At 41.2% G+C, this 16728-nt stretch overlaps 6 non-coding genes across 6 annotated transcripts; 3 read left to right on the top strand and 3 right to left on the bottom strand.

The window, feature by feature from the left end:
• Window positions 1-3438: 3438 nt before the first annotated feature.
• TRNAM-CAU (transfer RNA methionine (anticodon CAU)) lies at window positions 3439-3511 on the top strand. Its single transcript has one exon. It is a non-coding gene; the product is annotated as a tRNA-Met (tRNA).
• Window positions 3512-8877: 5366 nt separating this feature from the next.
• Window positions 8878-8950, bottom strand: TRNAK-UUU (transfer RNA lysine (anticodon UUU)). Its single transcript has one exon. It is a non-coding gene; the product is annotated as a tRNA-Lys (tRNA).
• Window positions 8951-11132: 2182 nt separating this feature from the next.
• TRNAM-CAU (transfer RNA methionine (anticodon CAU)) lies at window positions 11133-11205 on the bottom strand. The gene has a single exon. It is a non-coding gene; the product is annotated as a tRNA-Met (tRNA).
• Window positions 11206-12009: 804 nt separating this feature from the next.
• Window positions 12010-12091, top strand: TRNAL-AAG (transfer RNA leucine (anticodon AAG)). The gene has a single exon. It is a non-coding gene; the product is annotated as a tRNA-Leu (tRNA).
• Window positions 12092-16083: 3992 nt separating this feature from the next.
• On the top strand, window positions 16084-16155 carry TRNAQ-CUG (transfer RNA glutamine (anticodon CUG)). The gene has a single exon. It is a non-coding gene; the product is annotated as a tRNA-Gln (tRNA).
• Window positions 16156-16580: 425 nt separating this feature from the next.
• Window positions 16581-16691, bottom strand: TRNAL-CAA (transfer RNA leucine (anticodon CAA)). The gene is made up of 2 exons: window positions 16654-16691; window positions 16581-16626 (listed from the first exon to the last, which is right to left on the bottom strand). It is a non-coding gene; the product is annotated as a tRNA-Leu (tRNA).
• Between the last annotated feature and the right edge of the window lie 37 nt (window positions 16692-16728).

Genomic DNA, 16728 nt, shown 5'->3' on the forward strand with positions numbered 1-16728 from the left:
CTCAATGTATTTTCTATGGCCAGCAACAATGACAGCCACCTTGGAGGCCCAAAGAGTTTATCTCATTACATTTGTATGAGGTTAAAAATCTCAGTAAGTGCTTCTGCACATTTTGAGAAAATAAGACTATAAACTTCAATAAACCATGAAAGCCTCAACTTCATGAGTAAGCAAGCCACAATCTTTTAAAGCAATGCTATTTGTACACGGAGTGCAGGACATTTAGCAGATAAGATGTTTTCATATTCTTTGGTAGGGTTAAATAGAATTTACCAAAATTCACATTTGCACCTCTGCAAATTGGGCAGGTAGATGAACAAGGCCTAGATTGTAGTTAAACAACATATCAACAATCATTTAAGTATGTAGCGGTTTTGTTAAATTTACACACAAATCAAGAAGGTGATTTTCGACACTGTTTCAAACGAAAGTGTAGGAGCTAGGGAAACATTTTTTGGTTGCAGAATTTTGACACATCACTTGAGGTTGTTATGTTGTAGACAGCAAGGTCATCATCAGACAGAATCAGCTCCACCTTGCAAGAGACCAATAATACATGGTATTGAAATTTACCTTTTTGTTTGCCTCCCGGTTGCAACCTCTGAATCAGGACTTTTCTTTCTTTTTTTTTTTTTTTTGCTATCTATTTTATATATGGCAGTGACTATACATTACTCCTAAATCCCCAGTTTACCCCTCCCTCCCTCCCTCCTTTCCACTTTGGTGACCATAAGTTTGTTTTCTATGCCTGTGAGTCTAGTCCTTTTTTGTAAATAAGCTCTTTTGTATAATCTTTTAAGATTATACATATAAATAATACTATATGATATTTGTCTTTCTCTCTGACTTACTTAGCATGATAATTTCTAGGTCCATTTATGTTGCTTCAAATGGCATTACTTCATTCTTTTTAAGGCTTAGTAATATTCCAGTGTGTGTGTGTGTGTGTGTGTGTACCATATCGTCTTTATCCATTTATCTGTCAATGGATGTTTAGGTGACTTCCATATGTTGGCTGTTGTAAATAGTGCTGCTGTGAACACTAGAGTGAATAGATCTTTTCAAAGTATTATTTTTTTTCCAGATATGTGCCAAAGAATGGGATTGTAGGATCACATGGCAACTCTATTTTTTTTTTTTTTAAGGAATCTCCATACCATTCTCCACAGTGGTTGTACCAATTTACATTCCCACCAACAGTATAGGAGGGTTCTCTTTTCTACACACCCTCTCCAGTATTTATTATTTGTAGACATTTTGATGTGGTCATTCTGACTGATATAAGGTGATAACTTATTGTAGTTTTTTTTTTTTTGCATTTCTCTAATAATTCTTTTTTTTTTTTTTTTTTGCACAGTCTCCTTTTCATTTTAAGCTATCATCATGAGATGAATTTTCTTATATTTTACATGTTTCATATATAGTGCTAAGGACTTTTGCTGAAACTCCTCTTCTTATGAAACAATGTCTTAAGGTTCAAAAATATGACTCAGAGCCCAAAAACCCTGTTTCAGTCATTTACTTCACAAACATTATCAATAAAAAAGAATATAGTTTTAATTTATTAATGTCTTCCTTTGAGCTACACTAAAGAGACACTGAATATAAGCCATGTTTAAGGAAACAAGTTTCAATGTAATCAAAGCTGAAAAATAATTTTGTAAATTAAATAATCTTAATTAAATGATGCTTCCACTTTGACATAAATTATAGAAACCATGATTATACTACTAGAATTTTCTGATTTAGAGTCATGAAATCTGACTGAAAGTATATTTGGGTGTATTTCCAGGTATAAAATGTGTACCTAAGGTTTGAATCAGGACTTTTCAAGTGTTATACCCAATTCTATTTTTGAATGAGCACTGGTGTCATTTGGAGGCTAAGAAAACCTGATTGGAAAGTTCCCGCCCATCTAAACCCAGATTTGGGAGATTCAATATCCCCATGTACTTTCACATCTCCTTTTTCACCATGCCCAAATCCAAATCCTTTTCTACATACTGCGCAGTTGCTTCGGTAATTTACCTCCCTAAACCAGTTATATGTGTTCTTCAATCCGTCATTTAGACTTTTTCAGTGATCTGGGTCATGCTGGAATTCCCATGGAAGTTCGTTTGTTTCCACTTTCATTATCTAGACTCTTAGAAAATATGGTCATAATATCCACAATGTTAAACATAAAGCCAACACCATTTGGACAAAAAGCACAACAGTTATTCTACAGGCACAGCCAAACTGTTGACGCCCACGACTACGGACAACTTATTTCGCATATTTAAGCCACAGCACTCAGAGGGATGCAACACTGGACCGCCCATTGTTGCGAACCAGAAATTACGATTGCCCTCATCAGCGTCCAGGGGGAAACAGCGACTGCAACTGCAGAAGCTGAAAAAGATGTGCCGCGTCCGTTTGACGGTAAATCAATGTTCCTTTCAGCCTTCCGGGGTGGGGAACCCCGGGGCGATAAAGTTGTCATAGGATTTTTTGTACTTTCCCCAACCGTCCGTAGACCATCTCTGAACCCCGAAAACATTGCCTTATCTCAACTGGGGAAGAGGGTTCCCGGGAGGTGGGGCTTTCCCGAGACTTTCCCTGCAAATCAAGTGGAAGTGTTAGTCGTCAGTCGTGTCCATCTCTGTGCGACCCCATGGACTGTAACCCGTCAGGCTCCTCTGTCCTCAGACAAGAATACTCGAGTGGGTTGCCATTTCCTTCTCCAAGACAGTAGGTAAACCAGGCTTTTCACCTATTCTTGTTTCTGTAACTACAACTCTTACAGCAGCAGATTCCCACGAGTTTGCAGCAAGGACACCTTACTCTGAACCATCAAGTGCCGCATAGTCCGGGGAACCCCATCTGGACTTCCTCTGGACGGAGCCGTCGTCGGGGAAGATTGTAGTCCGTTGAAAAACTGATGGGACGTGGGAGGGGGGTGTTTAAAAATGAGGACAAACCTCTTTCTGGGAAATTTGCCTGCGAAGGAGCAAACGAAATAGAGCGACGTCTTGAGACCGAGGCGCCGAGTGAAAGGAAGTGTTTTGTTATTTAAGACAGTAAACACTGAAAAGTGTTCAAAATACTGATGCAGAAGAATCAAGTATTAAAGAAAAGAGGGATCATGAGAGAGGAAGCGGGCAGTTTTCCTCTTCCCTAGAGACCACAGGGATGGACGCCAGTGTAACTTTAGTGCAGGTTTATGGGCAAGACGTTAAGGAAATTTTCCTTAGGTTGTGAGAAGTGGAGGTCATCAATTCAGAACGAGCGAGAACAGGCGACAATCCTCATCTGATGCAGGTTGTAGAAGCTGTTGCACTTGTGCAATACAGCTTTTCCTTTCCAAATTTTAAAGATAGGGAAATGTAGCTCAAGATCGAAGCTTAAGCAGAGTAAAATTCAGTGTTAAAGATATTTAATGAGCAGACGTGGTCATCTGCCTCCTTAGCGCAGTAGGCAGCGCGTCAGTCTCATAATCTGAAGGTCCTGAGTTCGAACCTCAGAGGGGGCAGTTAGCTTTTGCCCTCAGTCGTCAAAAAGTTAGTCTCACCAAAGTCTGCCTTCTGGCCATTGAGCTGAAAGTGCCCTCGAAGAGGTTAGGATTAAACTTTATCTTCTTCCCAACTGGTAGATACAAAAATATGCAGACATATGCCTCTCTATGTGTAGTGACTTGTTTTTCTTCATTTCTTTCCAATGGACAACCTCTTTTTTTTTTTTTTCCATTTATTTTTATTAGTTGGAGGCTAATTACTTTACAATATTGTAGTGGTTTTTGCCATACATTGACATGAATCAGCCATGGATTTACATGAATTCCCCATCGCGATCCCCCCTCCCACTTCCCTCTCCACCCGATCCCTCTGGGTCTTCCCAGTGCACCAGCCCTGAGCACTTGTCTCATGCATCCAACCTGGGCTGGTGATCTGTTTCACCCTTGATAATATACATGTTTCGATGCTGTTCTCTCGAAACATCCCACCCTCACCTTCTCCCACAGAGTCCAAAAGTCTGTTCTGTACATCTGTGTCTCTTTTTCTGTTTTGCATATAGGGTTATCGTTACCATATTTCTAAATTCCATATATATGCGTTAGTATACTGTATTGGTCTTTATCTTTCTGGCTTACTTCACTCTGTATAATGGGCTCCAGTTTCATCCATCTCATTAGAACTGATTCAAATGAATTCTTTTTAATGGCTGAGTAACATTCCATGGTGTATATGTACCACAGCTTCCTTATCCATTTATCTGCTGAAGGACATCTAGGTTGCTTCCATGTCCTGGCTATTATAAACAGTGCTGCGATGAAAATTGGGGTGCATGTGTCTCTTTCAGATCTGGTTTCCTTGGTGTGTATGCCCAGAAGTGGGATTGCTGGGTCATATGGCAGTTCTAATTCCAGTTTTTTAAGAAATCTCCACACTGTTCTCCATAGTGGCTGTACTAGTTTGCATTCCCACCAACAGTGTAAGAGGGTTCCCTTTTCTCCACACCCTCTCCAGCATTTATTGCTTGTAGACTTTTGGATAGCAGCCATCCTGACTGGTGTGTAATGGTACCTCATTGTGGTTTTGATTTGCATTTCTCTGATAATGAGTGATGTTGAGCATCTTTTCATGTGTTTGTTAGCCATCTGTATGTCTTCTTTGGAGAAATGTCTGTTTAGTTCTTTGGCCCGTTTTTTGATTGGGTCATTTATTTTTCTGGAGTTGAGCTGGAGGAGTTGCTTGTATATTTTTGAGATTAATCCTTTGTCTGTTGCTTTGTTTGCTATTATTTTCTCCCAATCTAAGGGCTGTCTTTTCACCTTGCTTATAGTTTCCTTTGTTGTGCAAAAGCTTTTTAAGTTTAATTAGGTCCCTTTTGTTTATTTTTGCTTTTATTTCCAATATTCTGGGAGGTGGGTCATAGAGGATCCTGCTCTGATTCACGTTGGAGAGTGTTTTGCCTATGTTCTCCTCTAGGAGTTTTATAGTTTCTGGTCTTACATTTAGATCTTTAATCCATTTTGAGTTTATTTTTGTGTATGGTGTTAGAAAGTGTTCTAGTTTCATTCTTTTACAAGTGGTTGACCAGTTTTCCCAGCACCACTTCTTAAAGAGGTTGTCTTTTTTCCATTGTATATTCTTGCCTCCTTTGTCGAAGATAAGGTGTCCATAGGTGCATGGATTTATCTCTGGGCTTTCTATTCTGTTCCATTGATCTATGTTTGCGTCTTTGTGCAGGTACCATACTGTCTTGATGACTGTGGCTTTGTTGTAGAGTCTGAAATCAGGCAGGTTGATTCCTCCAGTTCCATTCTTCTTTCTCAAGATTACTTGGCTATTCAAGGTTTTTGTATTTCCATACAAATTGTGAAATTATTTGTTCTAGTTCTGTGAAAAATACCGTTGGTAGCTTGATAGGGATTGCATTGAATCTATAGATTGCTTTGGATAGTATACTCATTTTCACTATATTGATTCTTCCAGTCCATGAACACGGTATATTTCTCCATCTGTTTGTGTCCCCTTTGATTTCTTTCATCAGTGTTTTATAGTTTTCTATGTATATGTCTTTTGTTTCTTTAGGTAGATATACTCCTAAGTATTTTATTCTTTTTGTTGCAATGGTGAATGGTATTTGTTTCCTTAATTTCTCTTTCTGTTTTCTCATTGTCAGTGTATAGGAATGCAAGGGATTTCTGTGTGTTAATTTTATAATCCTGCAACTTTACTATATTCGTTGATTAGCTCTAGTAATTTTCTGGTAGAGTCTTTAGGGTTTTCTATGTAGAGGATCATGTCATCTGCAAACAGCGACAGTTTCACTTCTTCTTTTCCTATCTGGATTCCTTTTACTTCTTTTTCTGCTCTGATTGCTGTGGCCAAAACTTCCAAAACTATGTTGAATAGTGGTGGTGAGAGTGGGCACCCTTGTCTTGTTCCTGATTTTAGGGGAAATGCTTTCAATTTTTCACCATTGAGGATAATGCTTGCTGTGGGTTTGTCATATATAGCTTTTATTATGTTGAGGTATGTTCCTTCTATTCCTGCTTTCTGGAGAGCTTTAATCATAAATGGGTGTTGAATTTTGTCAAAGGCTTTTTCTGCATCTATTGAGATAATCATATGGATTTTATCTTTCAATTTGTTAATGTGGTGTATTATGTTGATTGATTTGTGGATATTAAAGAATCCTTGCATTCCTGGGATAAAGCCCACTTGATCATGATGTGTGATTTTTTTAATATGTTGTTGGATTCTGTTTGCTAGAATTAAATGGACAACCTTTTATCCAAATTCCTCTGATTACTATTCCTTCTTGGAGCAGTATCTTATTGGTGCACTCTAATATATTGGAAAAAAATAATGTACAGATATATTAAAATCTGATATTCAGTTTTCTTAGTAAGTTTTTTGTTTCGTCTTCAAATATACATGCCGTCTCCTTGCCCTTGCCTCCCTATCTAATCTGGTTCTAACTGGTTTCCCACCTGTACTACACTCAATTGTTGTTGTTCTTTAGTAGATAAATCATGTCTGACTCTTTTGTGACCTCATGGCCTGTACCCTGACAGGTTCTGTCCATGGAATTTCCCAGGCAAGAATACTGGACTGCATTACCATTTCCTTCTCCAGGAGATCTCCCTGACCCAGGAATCCAACCTGCCTCTCCTACATTGGCAGGTGGATTCATTACCACTGAGCCACCAGGGAAGCCCACAGTATGGTGGTCCACAAAAACATCCCCACCCAAAACCTCAGGAAAGGACCTTATTGAAATTAGAGTCGTTGAGGTTGTCTTGGGCTTGCCTGATGTAAACAGGTAGTGGTAGAGAACCCGCCTGCCAACGCCAGAGACCTAAGAAAGGAGGGTTGGATAGCTGGGTTGGGGAGATTCCCTGGAGGAGGGCAGAGCAACCCACTCTGGTAATCTTGCCTGGAGAGAATACAGAGAAGCTTGGCGGGCTACAATCCATAGGGTCGCACAGAGTTGGACATGACCGAAACGACTTAGCACACATGCATGCATATGTAATTAGCTAAACTAACATGAGGTTGTACTGGATTGGGGAGTGGGGGGAGTACCTTAAATTCAGTGGCTGGTGTCCTTATAAGAAAGTGTGTTTCATCCACTCTTGTATTTCCAGTGCCTAGCACAGTATCTGACAAACAATAAAAGTGAAAGACGCTCAGTCGTGTTCAACTCTTTGCAACCCCGTGGAATGTACAGTCCATGGAATTCTCTAGGCCAGAACACTGGAGTGGGTAGCCTCTCCCTTCTGCAATAAACACTTGTCAAATAAGCCAGTGAGTGAATTAATTAGCATATTAAATGTTACTGTTTTTGTTTTGTGTGTGTGTGTGTTTACCATATTCCCTGTAAGAAAGGTTTTTTTCTATCAAAGGAGAAGTTATACAAAATAAAGAAGTGATTCATTCTTAGAATAATTGAACAGAAAGGTATATAGCCAGCTTGTGAATAAGATTCCTAAAATGGTGGCTCATTGCCAATCCTCTGTTCTTTTCACTTCTTGATTCTCCTTCCTCATAAGAACATTTTGGCAGGCTAATTTTGCCGGCTTTATCCTGGACATGCGCAGAGTACTAAAAGAATGGGGAAAGTAGTTAATATAAATCCTCCAATCAGGAACTTAACAAGGGCTACTCATGGCCCTCATGGAGACCAATCGTCCAACAAAAACTTAGGTGCCCTCCAGGAAGGATTTTAACTCTGGTCCTCAACCTATGAGGAGCAAAAGGAGGGAAACTTCGTCTTTAGGATAAAAACCGAGTGGACTTCCCACTCAGTGTGTTTGCTAGTAAACTGTCTTATTCCTGAGACCCTGAGAGCATTTCCAACATTCCCTACCACTATATTACTCCAGGCAATCAACACCTCAAATTTGGATTTTTGCAATAATACCCACAAGGAGCCTTACCTACTGAAATTCATCCTACAGTTATACTTCTCTGGCTTAGTCTGTGCTGGAAAAAGAGAGCACAATACTTAGGCTTCTCCTGCTAACTATCTGGACCTCAGACAGTCTATATTTCAGTGCAATTCTCTTAACAGTTCATTCTGGTGCAGAATGAAAGAGATGTATACTGGGGAACATTTTAACCATGTCTTTGTGAGCCTCAGTCTCTGATTCCAGGAGCCTACATCTGCTACAGTTTACGCAATGCAGTTAAGGATTGCAGAGAGGCCAAAGGACTGGATTGTCTGGCTGTTAGGCAGTTCCTTAGAGAATATTGATTCTTACTGGAGCCACCACTATTCTGAATCTGTTCCTCTCCTTTATAGAATTAGAAGCTATTTTTTAATTCACTCAGATTTCTTCAGACTTGCAGGACTGATCACAATAGCCAAATATTAGAGAAATTCCAAGCCAGAGTATGAACATATTATAGCCATATTGATGTTTGATCAGCATATTCTTTCTCAGGTAAAATAAACTCTATAGTGGAAAGCAAACAATATTGGAAGATTGCTCTTGGCACCTGTAATCAGAGTAATGGATGTAAAAAATATTAATGACTATGGTATCAGGCAACAATGGTCCAGTGCACTCACCACTGAAATAGTAAAGCCAAGCCCCTCAAAACAATAGAATTCTGATCCTAGTATCTTTCTAAATAGGGCCACATTATCAGACGGATATTCTTTTTATCCTTACAGAGTTTTGCAGTCCGAAATGCCTTCTCAGCCACCCCTTATCAACCAACTTTTACTTCACTTTTAGGAAATTCTTTTGTTTTGGTACAAGGCCATGTATCCTAAGATTCTTCTTAAACGTTAGCTAAGACCGTTCTGGTCACTTAACACTTTTCCTCCGCGGAAATACACGCGGGGGTGGAGTCAGAGCTGGATACCAAAAGCCTAGGAATGCGCCCGAACAGGGACTTGAACCCTGGACCCTCAGATTAAAAGTCTGATGCTCTACCGACTGAGCTATCCGGGCTCCCTTAGCAGTAGCTTGTTTCTTAAATATCCTAACGTGAAAAAAAGTAAAGTACACGGACTTTAAAGTGCAAAGTTTAATTTTGTTCATATTCCTTTTCTTTATTCCTAAATCTATCTTTGCAACCTTGAATAGGGCTCACAACTACTTCTGCCCCCAGATCATGAGAAAAAAATAATTCTCATACCTTAGTGATAGTAACCAACTTCTTCTAAATGTTGTGTATAACTGGAGATGTCACCTGGACCATCTTGTGCTTCATCTTCAAAATTTGAGCTCCTAGTCTTCCCCTAGCCTTTACGAATGCCTAGCACAAAAAAAGGCCTCAATAAGTAGGTTTTAAGAACTTATTTTGAGCAAGCAGCCCAGCTTTGCCCTCGGCTTATAGAGTGGAAAGCCACCACCTCTGCCCTAGTGGAGTTCACTCTTTAGAAGGGAGTCAGCCTGTTAAATGACGAATCACACCATAAATGTTTGGTCACTGTGATAAATGTGCTTAAGAAAAAGTACAGGTTACTAAGATGTGTAGAGAAACAAACATATAATCTCATGACATGAGTTTCCAAATTAAATGAAGCAATACAAGTAAACTCTTGGAATAGTGTCTGGCATTTGCTAATGGTTCGGTGAAAGGTAAGTGTTATCATCATTAATACTTTTATTGTAAACTAGATGAATTAGAATATCATATTTAATCGTTTGGTCATGCTACAAATTACTTAATCTCTCATCCACTTTTCCTCCCTCAAATCCTGCAAGAGAAATTTCTTCCTCAACAGTTGCATTTAACATAACAATGGGAGGTACATTTCCAATCTTGTATTTATTCATGCCACTATTCAAAATAGATTTGAGGTAGTTTACACAATTTCACTGTAATAAGATAAAAAGAAAAACATTACTAGACTTAAATTAGGATAAAGGATAGAGGTAGAAAATTAAAAGTCTGCACAATAAAGTGCCCCCTGTCCCCAGATCTCCAAGACAGTGGATTATAAGAGGAAGTGACCTTTTCCAGGGGGTCAGAGAAGAATTTTTCCAGAACACAATGTTTAAACTGAGAGTCAAAGGCTTTGTACTGTAAAGTTTATAGTAATAAACTAGACATAAATGTGGCTCCCACATTCCAGGAAGTACAAAGAACAGAACACTTTGAGAACTTAATGAAGGCCTGTTGTACTTATGTGCAGATCTCTTCTTGGGACGGTATTGATAGAAGTGGGGCAAGTTGAACAGAAAGACAGAGACAAAACAGACTGACAGGCTCAGAGATTATGGCTAGGAATTCATCATACAGACTTCATTCTTGCAGCAATATAAAGTCATTGGGGATTTTAAGCAGGGAGGAACAACATGGTCAGAGATAATTTCAAATAGAGCATGCTGATTTCACATAAAGAACGTGGCAGCGTGGGACCAGAGATGATAGACTTGGCCTGCTGACTGACGGTGGCAGTGCTGGAGAATGGCACTACTGGGAACACTTGGGCCCAGACTCTTCCTTGGGACCTAGAGGAAGAAGCGTCAAAATCATTTCTCTCTGTAACTCATTGCCCTAATAAGCACTTTACTGGAAGAGGCAGAAATAAAAGAGAATAGGAAAGGGCACTTTGAATCTTTTGCGAATTCTCTGGAAAGCATGGAGTGTTTGCTCTGCTTTTGATCTGCCTTGTGGATACCTGAGGGTTTTGCCACCGGTTCTGATCAGCAGCAGGCAAGCTCTGAGTGATCAGAATATTGAAAGAAAGTGACCTTCTCCACAATTGTCAACATGAGATAACTGGATACATGCTGAAGGATTCCAAAAACATGTTCAGCTGATTGCATTCAGATCAGATCTCCTGAGGTTGCTGTTAAAAATCCAGATTTGTCTTGTCTGTCATGTCCCACTCAAACATAGCAAATAAACTCCATGAGATGAGGAGCATCTTCTGTTGTACACAGTGTGGTATCCCTCAGCCCCTATGTTATCAGTCAAGGTCTACAACTGGAACAAGAATTTTGGAGTCATTTTACTGAAAATTACTATTTTGTGTCTGAATATTACACGGTTCTGTAAAAGGAAAACTACCCGTTCGGTTTCATGAAAGCAAATTTCCTCGTTTTTGGTTTTTTTTTTTTTTTTTTTCGTAAGACCTGGGGAAGGAGAAAAAAAACAAACAAAAAAACCAAAACTCTAGGTTGCCCCCTCTGAGGTTCGAACTCAGGACCTTCAGATTATGAGACTGACGCGCTGCCTACTGCGCTAAGGAGGCAACTGTACCGCCCACCTCCACGAAAGGTCTACCAAGCAAGAAAAAAAAAAAATCTCGGATTCACAACGCCTCAAACTATGATTTAATTCGCATCTAAAATATCCAGTTTGGAAGGCAAAGCCATGCAGAACAAGATAAGGGTCCGACTGCAAGTCCAGCTCGTTTCCCCTGCAAACTGTCCTGCGAAGACTTAGGGGCGGTGAGGGCAACTGAATCTGGACTTCGCAGAAATTCTGTTTGCTGTAACCAGGACCTGTGGAGATGGGCTACTTCTGAAAAGCAAACAGGACTTCAATAGCAAGGACTGCACTCTCTGCCTCCCTCATGAGGTTCCGTGGAGGAGTTTGGTCTCTTGAGATGATGAAGAAGGGCGGGAGAGGCGGGACCCTCGAGATTCTTTCCTCGTTTTTTTGTCAGCCTTTCTCCAGGCTCAAACCAAACTCCCGGACTTGCTCACTCCTGTAGTCCGGGGTCTTACTGCGGATTCCAAGTGGATCTGGAGCCCACTGGAACTCTCAGTCTGCGTGACTCCTTTTCCCTATATTGGTGACAGATGGGGCAGGTGCCTCTTCCCGCGCCACCTGCGGCGTCACCATTCAATATGAACCTGGAATGAGAAAGTAAAGTGTCAGGGGCCAGGGGGTTCTTGGACTGAGGTGGGAGTGGGGAGGGGAACGCTGGAGGAAGGGCCCGGGGGACAGTGCAGAGTGGCGGGGGCGTGGGGGGCGGGGAGGGAGGAAAAGGACCTGAAATGGGTCACAGTTTGGGTCAGATGATATGCACGTAAAAGTGGAGTTTGTGGGAGGTAGCGTGGCCGAGCGGTCTAAGGCGCTGGATTAAGGCTCCAGTCTCTTCGGGGGCGTGGGTTCGAATCCCACCGCTGCCAAGGTCCTTTTGCTCCCCAGGCCTGTCTGGGCCTAATTCCAAGTCCAATGCACACAACAGTTCTCACAGGCTCCAACTTCAGGTAGATTCTTCTCCTCCTACTACATCTGTTTTCCCAGAGACCAAAGATGACACCTATAGGCACTGCCCCCGAAACAGTGTCCACCTCATGATAAGCCTTCAACTGATTATTCCAATGAACAAAAAGTTACTGAGCGTTTACTGTGCATGGTATTTACTCCCTCGTATTTTCACCACCCAGCAGCATAGAACACATAACAGACTTTCTTTAATTCATTCTTTTATGTAAAAAAGAAAAAAAAAATCAGCTCCTACTGTGTACCACCTCCTAAGTACTTACTTAGGCCCCGTAAATGCAGTAGTACTTATTATGGATGCATTATTCCATAAATGGTGGACTGGTGAACGGCCGTCAGTCTCCCTGAATCCATCTGCAATTGGAGACAGGTTCTGCCCGGCCGCAGTTCTCAGTATCCCTGCGGCCTTCTCATTTCACATCTTATTTATTTATTTTTTTCATTTCACATTTTAAATCCTATTTATGTTGATCTGAGGTGTGGCGGCTCTTCTTACACTCAGCTGCCCTTCACCTCACACCAAATAGAGGCGCTTTCCCCACTCCGCACGTGCGCCTGCGTCTTCTGTTGGGCGCCCTCTGTCTCTGCTCCAAGCAATTCTCTCTGCCCTCAAAGTTTCTTACCCTTCAGCAAGGTAGTTGCTGTCTCCTGCAAGCCTCCCTTGATCTCTCTCCAGAATTACAATTAGGCCCCGAGCACCTGGATGGGAACAAGGAAGGAAGTCCCTGCCCTGGTGCCTACAGAGGAGACAAGCAGTAGAGGCATAATGGCCACAAGAAAGCAGTTTCCACTGGTAAAGAATGCAACAACGGAACTATGAATGACCTTGTAATATATAGTTACCAAAATAAAGAACATTACCTCAGGACAATGTATAGAAGGACATAGTTCAAATTGTTTCCAGTGGTAACAGTGTTAGAGGACAGGGAGGTTATAAATTGTACTTTAGACACTTGTTTGAGTTGTTAGACTGAGTGGATATTTATTTCATAAGTCCAATAGGTGAATTCACAAGTCTGTAAATTAAAATTTTTTAAAAGCCCAATCTGATAAATATGGCATAGGAGAAATGGAACAAACTGGGGAGCTTGTAGCAGGCCTCAGCTCAGCCATCCCTTCCTCTGGCAGGTTTTCCTCATTGCTACCTGACCTTAATGGCGTATTCCTGTTATTTTGCATTGGCCATGCTCTGTTATCACTCTATCCATCACTTATTTTAGCATTTACCATAACTTTTGGAATTGGAAAATTTTGTGTAATTGCCTGCTTTTCCCTATGCATCATAAACTTTGTCAGGTACAGAATCGTATTTCTCTCACTTCTCCACATCATGAAAACAAAACAGATATTTCTGGTAAGTAGTAATGAATAAATAAATACATGAAAGAATATCTTCCTAATTTGTGACGTGAGTAAGGTATATAGAGCTCAGGTGCCAGGAAGACCTTGAGATCTTCAGTTTGAAGTAGGGTCATGTGTTCTAAAGCCCCATTTCTACAGGACACTCCAGCTGAACTTGGTTCTTGACCACTGATTTAGCCACACTGACTTGTTCTTTTTGGATTCAGCTCTGCTACCAGGTAAGTGTAAACCATTCCTGCTCAGATTATGAGGGAACAGATTGCTTCTGGATTGTTGGACCCAGTCATTTCTTGCCCTAGACATTCCTCTCAGTGGTCTTTGTTGACATTCACCTTGCAATATAAGGTTCACATTCACCTTGTGAACCAACCATGCATAATTCCAAGGGAAAAGAGCAATCTTCTGAACTCCAAACTCATGAATAAGTAAACCAACCCATGGCCAGATTGGAGAAGGCGATGGCACCCCTCTCCAGTACTCTTGCCTGGAAAATCCAATGGACGGAGGAGCCTGGTAGGCTGGCCTGGTAGCCTGGTAGGCAGTCCATAGGGTCGCTAAGAGTCGGACATGAATGAGCGACTTCACTTTCACTTTTCACTTTCATGTATCGGAGAAAGAAATGGCAACCCACTCCAGTGTTCTTACCTCGAGAATCCCAGGGACGGGGGAGCCTGGTGGGCTGCCATCTCTGGGGTCGCACAGAGTCAGACATGACTGAAGCGACTTAGCAGCAGCAGCATGGCCAGATGCCCTATCTTCCAGCTCCATAACCGCTATCCTTCCCTGAGATAAAAAATGTGCTAAGGTTGAAAAAACATTGATTTATGCCCCCTTTTTGCCTTGTCTAGCCTCAGAGAACAATTTAAAGGCTATTGCTGAAGAGTGGCTTTTGAGGTTCTGGTTTAATTTTAAAACCAACGGATATAATAGAATAGAGAGTTGATGCGCATGGAGGGAAGAACTTAGGAGAACTGTATAGTAACCTGGGCAAAGTCTTTGAATTTCACTGTTGCCCTCTCTACCTCTCCAAAGATATATTCACTTCAATCCATATTTACTGAGCACCTGTTTTGTGACAGGCACCTTGCTCAGTTGTAAAGCCAGCAAAAGGATGAATGGCAGAAAAATGATTCAGGAGTTCATAAGCAATTCATCCTTGGTAGATTACCAGAGGTCCATGAAGAATGTAGGGTCAGTAATTAATATTTAGACTGACTAAAGTAGCAATTTATACTGAGTATTTTTTCCAGGGATGCTACATATATGATCTCTTTATTATATGTTGTTCTTAACAATTACTAGATAAATAATCATGTTATGTCAATAAAATGAAAATTTAGAGAAATAAGTGACCATGCCCAGCACTATGACATCCTCTCTTGGCCATCCACACTCCAGGAAACGTTTGTGGGGCTCTATGGCTACTGGAATGTTGTACCTGGGAGCTAGAACCTGGAAAGGAACCCTCCACTTGGCAAAAAGCCACAATCATGTCCTTTAGACTTGTCAGATTTAGCATATGGAGAGAAGGGAAAAGAAAACCCTCCAAAAAAAGTCCGACTCTGGGTCATTTATTCACTCCTTTAATTCATGCATGCATTCATTGATTCATCCTTTAATCTATGTGTTCATGCAGCAAGCAGAGAAAGAAATGGCAACCCAGTCCAGTATTCTTGCCTAGAGAATCCCAGGGACAAAGGAACCTGGTGGGCTGCATCTATAGGGTCACACAGAGTCGGACACGACTGAAGTGACTTAGCAACAGCAGCAGCAGCAGCAGCATGCAACAAGCCATAGATTAAGTTTCTATTAATACTATGTACCAGAACCATCGGGTGTCAAAGAGAAACGAGAACCTGTTCTGTACTTAAGGCATCTCGAAGCGAAAGGACAAATTTTAAAATGGCAAACCCATAATTACACCTAAGCAGGAACCACCAAGAAACTGAGGTTGCTCTGGAGGCATCTGCAGGTATCCTAGAATGAAAAGTGAAGCTGTGGGAAAAAAACACATATATGTTAATTTTTCTTTTTTCCCTTTTGAAGGCAAAATGGAAATCGAGTTTGCTTTTGCATGTGTTGGAAATAAAGGCAAAATCAAAACCGCCAGGGGTGACCATTTTCTCAGATCGGGATCCTGCCCTTCCCCAGACATCAAGGGAAAGAAATTTGGGGAGAAGGCTCAGGGGAAACAACCAGCAACCTCCCACAACCTCCCACCCTTGAGTTTGGCTTCTCTATTGTCCTAAGAAGAAAAAATCAATTAGGAAGAAGAGCAGAGCTTTCGGTTAAAGTGGCACGTTTAATTTTAAATTGTTTTTTATACATCTCTGTTGGTTAAAAAAAATAAGTAAATAAAAAGCACAAGGATAGAATAATTTTAAATGAAGTGCAGTCTATAAAAATTTTGGATCACTATGCTGTGTACCTGAAACTAACATTATAAATCAACTATACCTCAATGGGGAAAAAAAAAAAGGAGCACAAAGAAAGAGATATCAGATGGACAGTGTATCAAACCAACAGTAACAGCGGTTCCATGGTGTAATGGTTAGCACTCTGGACTCTGAATCCAGCGATCCGAGTTCAAATCTCGGTGGAACCTTTCCTATTTATTTCCTTTTCACATTCCAATCCCTTAACAGAGTGAACCAAGCTACTTTCAGTTTCTGCACTTTTAATTTTTGATAGGTTCGTTCCGCCAGTGAGAAAGGGCCTGAGAGTACGATCTCAATGGCCCGCGAGCTCAGGACAGTTTGTGATCACCGAGTCTGTGTACATGTCTTTCCGTTCCCATCAGGTTCTTTTTCCTCCCAGGACGCCCCTAGGTTAATGAGCGTTCGGTGAAAAGCGCCTTTGATGACAAATCAGAGCACAGAGGAAAACGGGATCCATGATAAGAAGCAACGGAAAAGAAACGGGTCGGACCTCATTAGGCGTCCGTCGTTAGGGCTGAAAGGGGGGAGAGTAGAAAGAAGAACGAATGCAATGGCTGAGAAAGTGTTCGTGATCAGGAGAGAAAAGAAGTTCTGTCAGAAGTGGGATTCGAACCCACGCCCCCATTCGGGGACCAGAAACCTCTATCAGAGGAAGCTTGTTCAAGCTTGAGTCTGGCGCCTTAGACCACTCGGCCATCCTGACAGGTTGACATTCCTGGGTAAACAAATAAAACCTTCAG

Source organism: Odocoileus virginianus, chromosome 27 (genome assembly GCF_023699985.2).
Source record: "Odocoileus virginianus isolate 20LAN1187 ecotype Illinois chromosome 27, Ovbor_1.2, whole genome shotgun sequence".
NCBI lineage: Eukaryota > Metazoa > Chordata > Mammalia > Artiodactyla > Cervidae > Odocoileus > Odocoileus virginianus.